The sequence below is a fragment of the Topomyia yanbarensis genome, chromosome 2 (genome assembly GCF_030247195.1).
Source record: "Topomyia yanbarensis strain Yona2022 chromosome 2, ASM3024719v1, whole genome shotgun sequence".
Taxonomy (NCBI): Eukaryota; Metazoa; Arthropoda; class Insecta; order Diptera; family Culicidae; genus Topomyia; species Topomyia yanbarensis.
This window is the reverse complement of record NC_080671.1, coordinates 43,916,160-43,928,355: the sequence shown is the minus strand read 5'-3', so window position 1 is coordinate 43,928,355 and position 12,196 is coordinate 43,916,160. Positions and strand designations below refer to the sequence as shown.

The following is a 12,196-nucleotide window of genomic DNA, read 5'->3' as shown; positions in this document are numbered from 1 at the left end:
CCGTGTATTTCAAATATTAACATGATGTTATAATAGAGTAATTGAATACCCACAAACAACTCCCAGTTGTTCGTATTGAATCAAAAATGAACTCAACCATCTAAACAGCGTGTCGATCTTACCCCTCCTAAAACTGTCGGTTTTACCCCAACAGTGCACATTTTTGTTAAATGCCAAATAAACAGTGTTGGAATACTCAAACTTATCCCAAATACAAATTATTTATAACATATTTGTATTTGCTTATCCTCAACGCAGATAAATAATGATATCGAGAGTAGATTTTAGAATCGGCGAAAATACTGATGATTTTCAAAGCTTTCGTGCTGTTAAAACCTTAAAATGTTTCAATTAAAAATAACATCCAAGTGCGCATCAACTTTGCTTTCGCATGTTTTGTTTATTTTGTGACGTTGGATGAATCTATATGGCATCTAAATGTCTTGAAAAACTCAAAATAATCGTACTAATGGTATCCTGTTATTATTGTATGATTTAAAATTTGATATCTGGGAAAAGTCGTAGAGTGTCGGGATTTTAATATTTTTGCATGAATACTATTCTAAATTTGTGAAACAGTTCATAAGAAAATTCCATGACCATATTCAGGGTTGCATGAAATTGAAAATGATTTGGGATATCTTCTAAATAGCACAAGCACGCAAGATAGATCAAGTCATGTACTAAGAATCATGAATGAATATTGAATGAACATGAATATTTCATGATTTTCTGAACTATTTCACCAGCACGGATTTTGAATCGTGACTAATATATTAGAAATAATGAATTAATTCACGAGGATTGAAATAATTCAAAAATAATATTCCGAGTTATGTGAAATCTAATATTTCTGTTTTTTGGTTTGTGACTTAAGGGCCAATACCTTATTTAGGACTGGTGGTATCCAACGGGGAAAAACGATTGAAAATGCTGAGTAAAGCTAATCAATTCACATGATTGCTTAGCTTCACTCACAATTTTCGATTGTTTTTCCCCGTTGGATACCACCAGTACGTGAAATCGTTCACAAATTTTGTGAACTAATTGAAAACCACCAAACGCAGATTCTGATCAAGATCGAGATAAATCATAAATTAATTCACGTCGTATAGTCGAACTGTGAATAATGTTTTTGAATCTATGAATCAATAAAATAAAATAAACAATTTAGTCACGATTTTTGGAAAAAAAAATTCCGTGTTCAGGCATGAATATAAAATGATATTCGTAGTCATTACCTATTACCTAATAGAAATTCAACACTGTTAATTAATTTCAACCTTTGAATAAGAATTGATTACTGCATACATTTCAAAATATTTATAAAAATCATCAGGAATTGATGAATTTAGGATTTCAATAGTTTTGCCCAACATCTGTAGCATTCTCAAGAACGCGCACGCAATTAATGCATCAAGATTTCTTGTTGCAATTTCGAGGATTGTGACAAAGAATTACGGAATTTTAGCGATTCCCGAAATAAAAAATAACGTATTAATTGGTTTACATAATCATAATTTGAATGAAAATAAACTCAAGCTCTGGGTCACGAACGAGAATAGGGAAACGAACTGTCTTTTGGCATGACAGCCAAACACCTACGAGTATGCAATAGGGTGGGACAAAAATTAGATTCCAGCTCCGAGCAACTTTTTAGGTACCATTTGGGTCCTAGAACAACTGTGGAAATTCTTAGCTCGATCGGTGAAACTATATTTTTGCGCCCACTGTTTAAAGTTTACATGGGATTTTGTATGGGAAAATGAACTATTACAAAATAATTTCTCCAGAAGTCGCCCATTACTTCTTAAAAATAAATCGTTACGTGGCTTTTATAGGAAATTTAACAAAGAAACAAAGTCTCGAAAACCACGAAACGATCTGACGCTTGAGAAAAAAGTTATTAAGCAGAAACCGATTGATGCTCTGACGATTGATAAAATATTCATTTTTTCTAGCACCACTGCTGTTGGTTGTCCAATTATACGTAATTTTGTTTTAATTCTCTCTTAGTGTGTCTAAATCGTTTATTTATAGTATTTGGCCACTTCGAAAGGTTTTGAGGGATAAATTGAGGCTTCTTTTGTTCATAATAAGAGAAAGTTAAATTTTTTGTATATAGTTAGATCGTCAAAAGCAGTGATGCTATGAAAAGTGAAATTTTCATCAATCTTCAGGGCATCAATCGGTTTTTGCTTAATAACTTTTTCCACAAGTATCAGATCGTTTTGCAGTCTTCTAGACTTTGTTTCCTTGACAAATTTCCTATAAAAATCAGACATCTACTTATTTTTAGGAGATAACGGGCGACTCTTGGAAGAATTAATTTGCAAAAGACAATTTCCCCATAAGAAATCCCATGTAAATTTTAAACAGTGGGCGCAAAAATATAGTTTCACCTATCGAGCTAAAAATTTGCAGAGTAGTTCTGGGAGCTTAATGGAACCCAAAAAGTTACTCGGAGCCTAATTTTATTTTTTTCATATAACCATGTCCCACTCTAGTATGCAACCTGTCCCTGCACTCGGTACCAGGCAGTTGCTTTAGGCGTTCACATACGTTATGTAAATTGTTTGGTTTTAGTATATAACTGGCGCCAAATTGGTGTTAGTTTTGATACATCGTTTAACTGACAGCAAGTTGGTGTCAGTTACTAACGAGTGGATCACGAAACACTAAAATCCAACTTTTCCAAGTTAGGTATTGTGCCCTTATGCACAAATTGGGTAATCCATTTTGTTTTTCTTTGAGAAAAAGATAGGTCGCGTAAGCCTCATGGTGCTTGGTTTTAAAAGTCAAAATCTGTGAAAATTGGTGGGATAACGTGCACTCTTCAAAAAAGATTCATATTTGGAAATCCCAGATATTTACAAAAAACCTGTTTTAATCCACCTAGCGGTGCAATTGTGCCTTTCTCATTTCTCTAAACTATGGCACGGAGGCTTTTTATGTTCAACATAATTGTGCAAATGTCCATTACATTCTTAGTACACTTTGCACTTATACACAATGGCATGCCAGCCACGAACTTGATGAGCTACTTGTCGACGATGAAACACTTGAAACAAAAAAATATCATACTCCATTAGCCTAATCAGCATTAGATCAATGTTATCTGCTTGCTAACTCATTTTGTCATGCGGGGGTGGGTATGTGAGGAGGGCGAAAGTCCCATCAACGAACGACTCCCCAGCTTAAATTGGTATGCTTTGTGATATAGTGGTGGTTTAAAGATGATGGGGTTGAAAGGGAGGGGTATGAGGGCTGGATGGGGTGGTGGTCTGAGGGGTGATTTAAGGAGATTTTTGAAGGAGGAGAGTGAACAGTAGAGGGGGGGGGGGTGTAACCCCTCTCCGTAAACCATCAACTACGCCCCTGTTAAAATCCAGAAACCTTATGCGAGTCAAAAAAAATTTGGCCCTCCGGGATTAGGTTGACGTTGACGGTTAGGTTTGGCCGGGATTAGGTTGACATTTTTCAGAGTGATTGCATAACCTTTCTATATGAGAAAGACAAAAATGTGCCAAAATCCAAAAAAGTGAATCGACGTCAAATTTTTTTCGAGTTAGCATCAAATCTCGACGTTTCATGCACCTTGAACACATTTAGCATCAAAAACTAAAAATTCTATTTTTAATTTTTCCTATAGTTTATATGAGAAATTTCTGTGTGGCCGCACTCTGAAACCCGTAATTCCGGAACCAGAATTCGGATCGATCCAAAATTCAATAGCAGCCGATGGGAAGGTTGCACCTTTCATTTGAGACAAAGTTTGGGCAAATCGGTCCAGCCATCTCTGAGAAAAATGAGTGACATCATTTGACACATACGCACATACATACACACACACATACACACACATACATACACACACACAATCTGAATCTTAACCACTGCGCACCTGCTCAGCAGTTGCTGTGGCAGTCGGTATTGGAGTCGGGGACAGATGTCGCCCTTCTATCCGACCCGTACAACGTCCTTGCCGACAACGGCAACTGGGTGGCGGACGGGTCTAGAATGGCGGCTATCTGTGCAACGGGTCGGTTCCCGGTTCAGGAGGTAGTACAGTCCTCTGCGGAGGGTGTCGCGATTGCCAAGATCAATGGTGTGTTCTATTGTAGCTGCTATGCCCCACCTATGTGGCCAATAGAACAGTTCAACCAGATGATCGATAGACTTTCGTCTGACATGGTGGGACGAAAGCCGTTTGTCATAGCTGGTGACTTCAACGCTTGGGCGGTGGAGTGGGGCAGCCGCTATACAAATGGTAGGGGCCAAGCGCTTCTGGAGGCGCTTGCGAAACTCGACGCAGTGCTAGTCAATGATGGTTCCGCTAGCACATTCCGTAGGAATGGGATCGAGTCGTGGATTGACGTAACGTTTGCCAGTCCAAGTTTGGTCCCAGACATGGACTGGAGGGTAGACGAAGGCTACACCCATAGTGATCACCTAGCAATACGCTTCAGGATCAACTTTGGTGTGCAGCATTCTAGGGTGGGTAATCCCTGTCAGGTACGCGGGTGGAAGACCAATCACTTCGACAGCGAAGTTTTCACCGCGGCCCTGGGACTGGAGGCCAACACCGACAGTCTAAGTGGGGATGCGCTGGTAGCTGCTCCACCACGCGCGTGCGACGCCACTATGCCGAGGAAGACCCTGCCAAGAAATGGTAGACGCTCGGTATATTGGTGGAGTGCAGAGATCGCAGCCCTACGGTCAGCTTGCCTACAAGCTAGACGTAGGATGCAGCGAGCCCGCACTGAGGAGGTTAGAGTGGAACGACGTGAAGTGTTTCGTGCTGCGAAATCGGCCCTTAACAAGGCCATCAAGCGCAGCAAAAGAGCGTGTTTTGACAAATTGTGCGAGGAGGCCAACGTGAATCCGTGGGGCGATGCCTACAGGATCGTGATGGCAAAGACCAAAGGGGGCTCCTCACCTCCTGAACGGTCGCCAGAACGGTTGGCGAGAATTATCGAAGTACTCTTCCCGTCCCGAACTATAAGTCCCTGGCCCCCAGCGCCGCAAGGCACGGTGGGTACGGACGACATGGTGGCCCCGGTGACGAACGAAGAGCTACTTGCAGTTGCCAATTCTCTAGCGGTGAATAAAGCTCCAGGGCCTGATGGAGTTCCAAACAGCGCTCTCAAGACAGCAATCATGGCGAACCCGAACATGTTCAGGTTGGCTATGCAGAGATGCCTTGACGAGTGCCGTTTTCCGGATAGATGGAAAAGGCAGAAGCTGGTACTGTTGCCGAAGGTTGGGAAGCCGCCTGGCGACCCATCGGCGTACAGACCAATCTGTCTGATTGACACGACGGGCAAATTGCTTGAGAGGATTATCCTCAACAGGCTAACTCCATACGCAGAAGGTACGGAGGGCCTGTCAAGTAATCAGTTCGGTTTTCGAAAGGGAGAGTCCACGGTGGACGCTATCAACTCAGTGGTAAGGACTGCTGAGATAGCGATCCAACGGAAGAGGCGGGGCATTCGATATTGTGCGTTAGTGACACTTGACGTGAAGAACGCATTCAACAGCGCAAGCTGGGATGCCATCGCGCTCTCGTTATACCGGCTTGCCCTGCCAGTGGGCCTGTACCGGATCTTGGATGCCGGTCAGCAAAGTGTTCTTATTACCGCAGGAGTTCCGCAAGGTTCAATCCTGGGCCCGGCACTATGGAACCTTATGTATGACGGGGTTCTGAGACTAAAGTTCCCTCCGGGTGTGAAAATCGTCGGTTTCGCCGATGATGCCACCCTGGCGGTCTACGGGGAGTCAATCTCCGAGGTAGAACTAACGGCGGCACACGCGATAAGCATAGTGGCGGAATGGATGAGCGCGAGAGGCCTAGAGCTCGCCCACCACAAGACGGAGGTGGTTGTTGTCAATAACCGCAAATCGGTACAACAAGCAGTTATCCAAGCGGGAGAAGTTGAGATAACTTCTAAGCGGAGTCTGAAGATTCTTGGGGCCATCATAGACGACAAGCTGACCTTCGGCAGCCATGTCGACTATGCGTGCAAGAAGGCTTCGGTGGCTGTTGCGGCATTATCGAGGATGATGTCCAACAGCTCCAAGGTGTGCGCCAGTAAACGCAGGCTACTGGCCGGTGTCGCCGTATCTATCCTTAGGTACGGTGGACCGTCCTGGGCGAGGGCACTGGGAGTAACCAGCTACCGTCGCAAATTAGAGAGCACCTATCGCTTGATGTGTCTCAGAGTGATATCTGCCTACCGCACGGTATCACACGATGCATCCTGCGTGATAGCGGGTATGATGCCAGTCGGGCTGGTCATCCGGGAAGACGAAGATTGTTTCGAATTGCGTGGCAATAGGGGAGTCCGTGAGCGTGCCAGGGTGACCTCGGTCACCAGATGGCAGCGCGAATGGGACAACTCGTCGAGAGGTAGGTGGACCCACCGGCTGATACCTAACATATCGAGCTGGGTGGGAAGACCCCATGGGGAAGTTCACTTCCATCTGATACAATTCCTGTCAGGCCATGGCTGTTTCCGACAGTACCTCCACAGGTTTGGGCACGCTGAGGCCCCAGTCTGCCCAGACTGCCCAGGTGTCGACGAAACTGCGGAGCACGTACTATTCGTATGTCCCCGCTTCGACATCGAAAGAGGCGCTATGCTAGGCGTCTGCGGCTTGGACACAACCCCTGTCAAATGGAGATTCAATTACATCAAGGGTCCTCCTGGAACGTGCTGAACGTCTTTTCAATTAAACTGTATATTAACCGACAACTGCCAATATATTTCAGTCTCAATACCCCGGCATTTTGATTTCGACGCGTATACCATATTCAAAAGCAAATTTTAGAATTTCTTTAGGCGATTGGCCGAAGTAAATGTCCTCTGCATTGTCGAGATACACAAGAAAAAGATTTCCTTAGTTTGAAGTGAATTCCAGAAATAAAAATATTTGATGACTATTTTTGTACTGTGAATAGTACCGCCAACTTGCCCCGCGTGCGTCACCGCCAACTTAACCCAACCGCACATTTTATAAAAAACTATTTAAGAAATAACTTTAATTCATGGATAAATGTAATATCTATACGGAGACTGAAAGCTCTTTTAACGCTCATTCGGAAAATATAATTATTCGGGTATTGACTGAAAATCACCCTACAGAACTGCAAGAATCTTTCTTCAGCATATTAGTTGCGGAATTCGCTTTTTAAAAATTGCTCTTGACTCAAGATAAACTCATTGACTGTGGAAAATGTTTAGTTTTCCATGCTGGCAAAGCGTGTAAAGTTTGATTGGAATCGAAAATGGTCTGCACGATTTTAAAATTTTTCGGACGGATCTTCGTGGAAATCCTCAAAAGAAATAATAATGATCGTTCGTTGAAAAATATACCTTGTTGAAACAGGAAAACCATCAGGAACAAAATTGACGTAGATTCGTTATCGACACAATTCAGAAACATTTGATTTGTAGACATTTAGTCTTGATACCACATTTTACTCCAAAAATGCACATATCAACTCCTATTAATAATTAATTATTATTTAACCGTTGTGTGTCCGACGCGGTACCCGGGTACCTTTTTAAGTTTCAATTAATTAAACTCCTATGTTTTATCCATAGCTGGAAATTTAAACTTTGTGACATCTTAGAACTTCACTAAGTCAAGCTTTTGGGTTAATAATATTGTTGATATAGTAAGGGTGGGAGTGAGGAGGGGCTCCTAATTTTTTTTACTACGTAACAGACCGACGTGGGTACCCGGGTAACCACAAAACTAAAATCCCCGTAACTAAGGTAATATCCAACCGATTTCGATACTTTTGGCCGTTTTGGATTCAGGAACTCATCCACTTTTGGACTTGGTAAAAATGAATAGGGTTACTTCATTCGGTTCCCGGGAATCCGGGTTTCCAGAAACAGGTTCCAGTGCTGGGGTACTATTTGTGAACTTCAATGGAATACTAGCAATATGGGTATCAAAATTCTTGGAATTGCATCAGTAGGCTGTATCTCGTGGTTTTGGAACCATTTGGTGATTTGACCCCGGAACGGACATTCCGGAGCAGGTTCCCGTGGGACCGTGAGTGGCCATTCCATTCCAATTTCATTTTTCAAATTGCCATAGGGTCTCGTAACAATAAAAAACAGACTTCCGAGACAATTTGAAGAGTTTTGATACTCATATTGCTAGTACATTATTTAAATTTACAAATCATATCCTAGTACTGGAACATTACTCCGGAAAATCCGGATTACCAAAAACTGGATCCATTATTCCGGTTCTATTGTACAGAGTCAAAAAGTGGACGAGTTCCTGAATCCAAAACATGTAAAAGTGGCCAAATCGGTTAAAGGAAGCCATAGTTAAGAGCATTTCAATTTGTGGGTACCCGGGTACCCTCGTTGGCCTGTTAAAGGTGTTTTTTTGTTGGACACATAACTGTTAATGCACTAGTCGTATTGTAAAAATGCTCAGAAAAATCTAATGTTTCTAAATTTTACTGATAACCAGTATACTTCCATTTATTTCTGAGGATTTTCCACGTTCAACAAAGTATATTTGATTGACAAATAATTGAGATACATGCATTAGAAAATGATAAAATTGAATATGAATGACAAAAGGCACTAGAACTCGAACTTCTCGTATTCTGACTAAGCTCGCAAAACTTCCGTTTGATTTCTGAGATTTTTTTTTCATAATAAAAACTGCACAAAATGTACGATTTACAGCGTAGGGCAGAACTGTCATGGGGGAATCTGGTTACAAAATATCCCAAAACCCGAACCTCCCGTTTTTTTTTTCAAGAAGCGAGTCTATCCTCACTCAAAGACTAAGATTGTTTTCTTTAAAAAAATATTATAAACCATAATTTTCCGAATCACCACCGACTATATTAAAAATTTCAATCAAAGTGTCCAAATGATGCGAAATTTAGCATCTGAGCTTGCTTTATGATTACGGTCAAGCCTCGAAAATTAAGCGACAGTACAATACGACCAGCAGAGTTAAAAATATTCAAAATCATTGAATGAAAATTGATCATATTCAGCCGCATTCATTTTCAATATTCAGTGACGCAGCTGGAAACGTCAAACGAACAAACCGGTCATTCATCCATGCAGATTTTCATTCGGCTCCGATTATTACACGAAGCGACCGTCCCGCAACGAATCAAACGCATCAAAGTAGGCCCTGGCACAATGAAAGCGATTATGATTGTTGTTTCATATGCTTTATCGGCATTTAAAAACATTTTCCTAGATAACTAGTGTAATGAATATATTGAACGATATTCAACTGAATGAATAAGATGGATATTTGAATGAATATTTTTTCTATTCACCGCGAGTCGCAACAGGTTCATTTTCAGCCGTCAAAAAAGAACTTCGATTATTTTTAACTCTGACGACCAGTATACAGCAGTACTGTATAATTTAAATCAGGCAATGATCCAGTTTGGAGGTTTCATCATTATTATTTGGTAGTTTAGCCATTGTTTCTTATTATCTCACGGATTCTGCTCGACATTGACTAAACCAAAGTGCGACAAGTAGTAATTTAGATGACGAACGGTATTCTTACAGTAGGTTTATAGTCTATCTATAGTCATAAACTGCCATTGCAAAGACACTTATAATTGAGCATATGGAAATAAATCTCTAAAGATTTACAAATAAAAATAATGGCCCATGATACAATTAAGCCGATACATTGGACCAACTCCATAACAAGAGAAACAACCCTCAACCATAATTTCCTCTCCTCCGTGTTTGAATGATTTTTTACGTTTCTTATAAATCTAACCATATTACAACATGGTCTCTCTCAGCATAGAATTTTCAGCCATTGTCGAGTGTCTACTAGTCCAGTAGCACTTCCCTGGGACCTCTACCAACAAGTCTATTCTACACAAGCCTCCTCTGGAGAGTTCTGAGTAACACTGATCTTCGAAGCTGGTTTAAATGTATCCATAGTGTAAAGTCTTTTGATATGAGTATAATCAATAGCGGATGTTTTTCTGGGCGTTCAGTCACCACCCGTGTTTTCGGGTTACGACGAACTTTGTCAAAGACGAGAGCAATATCTCGATTTTCGCTCTTACACTAGTTGTTTTATCAAAATCAATCAGTAAAAATAGGATTTTAATGCAGTTTTCGATATTTTTCCTAAGTATTCAAAATGTAACCATTTAAGAAATACCGATATTGTAATCTAATTACGAATGTGGTCCTATTTGTAAGCTTCACTGTGATAAAAAATTTAAATGTCAACTCTGTTTGCATCATACTTTTCATGCAACCAACTTGGTAACGTTTATTGACACATCAGTATTAGTGTCCGATGACATCATTTTAATCATAATGTGGAGGATCGTGGCACAAAAACAAGAATAAGTATCACAAAGATGAAATAATTGGGAAACAAAATGTGACTACTTTTTATTTCATTGGAAAACTAGAATGCTTATTACATTCTATTCATTATTATATAGTAAAATTAGGTTTCGATTCGTATTTCAATTAGAATCACAAATTACCACACAAAAGAAAAATGCGTTAAAATACTTTCGATCAATAAAAATGTTAACTGGAGATGCGGGGCATCGATCCCCGTACCTCTCACATGCTAAGCGAGCGCTCTACCATCTGAGCTACATCCCCTTGTTGGATACCTTATATTGCAACAAATACACATGCTTACTTAGTCGGACTATAAGCGAGCAATGCTAAGCAAAGCTGAATAAACGCCAATGTGGACCACTTATTTCGACCCTAATCACACGTATCGGCTATTTTAAGCGATAAGTGAAAGGAGTGAACGCCCGCCCAAAGCAAACCAGTTTACCTGCATGACCGGTTGCCCCACCGATTTAAATTCAGAGTTGAGTTGGAAAGAAACGTGTCGTGCACTGATTGTTTATATTCTGGCAAGTCTCTTGTATGGCCCGGCTTCGCCAGGCAAGTCATTTTATCTTAATCAGTGTTTACTAACGAATAGTGATAATAAATACACGTTTCTCAGCATCATCTTAAGACGGCTAAAAATTTTCGTTGAGGGTTTATGAACCCTTTTATCTATGCTCGTCGTTTACAAAAACAAAAGAGCGAAACTGTAGAGTGATTCCAGCCGAACGAAACAATTTCGTTTGAATCCCGCACTAACTAAATTGGGATAGAGTAGAATTTCCTTGTTACCTGGCGACTGGTTCCAACAATTTTGTTACGGTTGCTGCTGCTGATGCTGACGATGGTGGTACATGGTAGGTCACGCGCTGGCAACAGAGCAGTTGAAAAACCCAACCGGAGGCTACGCCTGCCTACAGGCGTTCAACAGCTACTCATCAAAAGCACCGTGTCGTCACCCGTTCTTGGAGGATGTGCTTTTGAAGCGTTTTTACCGTCGCTTTCAGCCCAAGATTCACAGGTTTCCGGCCGGCGGCGGTGGCCGGGCGATATAGTTTTCCAAATGGTCGCTTCCAAGCAGCGTTCGTTGGTTGATATTTCGAGAAGCTCGTCGTTCTCGCCGGCAAAAGAGGTTGTACGGAACACTCACACAAAACCGGCGGCGCGCGGGAGCTTGCGCCCGTATTTGGTTGGTCGTGAGGGCAGAAAGGATATGAAATGGGAACGGTTTAAACGATTTTCTCTGTTGCTGTGCAGTCATGTGTGAATGTGGTTCGGGTTGCGCCAGCCGGGTGTTTATTTTTATCGTGTTTTCGGGTGTTTCACAGGGAAAATATGTTCGGAGGTGTCGTTTTCGTTTGCTCGCAAGAGAGCACTGAACTTGGGTTGAATTTGAAAGTTTGGTTTCAAACTATCAAAATTTGGTTTGTCGTCAGAACATGTTTACAACCCTATTTAATACATTACATGAGGCATTTTTGTTTCTGATTTGTACTAACCTTTGAACGTCTGCGGAAAAATATCAATTTTTTTCTGAATGAGTTTATGTGTAGATTCGGTATGTAGGACGTTCTCCGGTACACAGTGGCTTGTGGTTTCAGGGGGAATCGAGTGAGAGCGAATAAAATGTGTAAAAGGTCAGGTTGATAAAATTATGGACATTAAATACAGCTAGTGGCTATTGGCCAAAAGATTTTGGACGTGGAAGATTTCCGATAGCCTTTCAGCAATAGCCGATCCGTCCCAAGAGCGATTTATGGGATTTCCTATTCGTGCTATTCGATGTACATATTTCTTTTGGA

General features: G+C 41.3%; 1 non-coding gene across 1 annotated transcript; it reads right to left on the bottom strand.

Annotated features, from left to right (window-relative positions):
* Positions 1–10,579: 10,579 nt before the first annotated feature.
* On the bottom strand, positions 10,580–10,652 carry Trnaa-agc (transfer RNA alanine (anticodon AGC)). Its single transcript has one exon. It is a non-coding gene; the product is annotated as a tRNA-Ala (tRNA).
* Between the last annotated feature and the right edge of the window lie 1,544 nt (positions 10,653–12,196).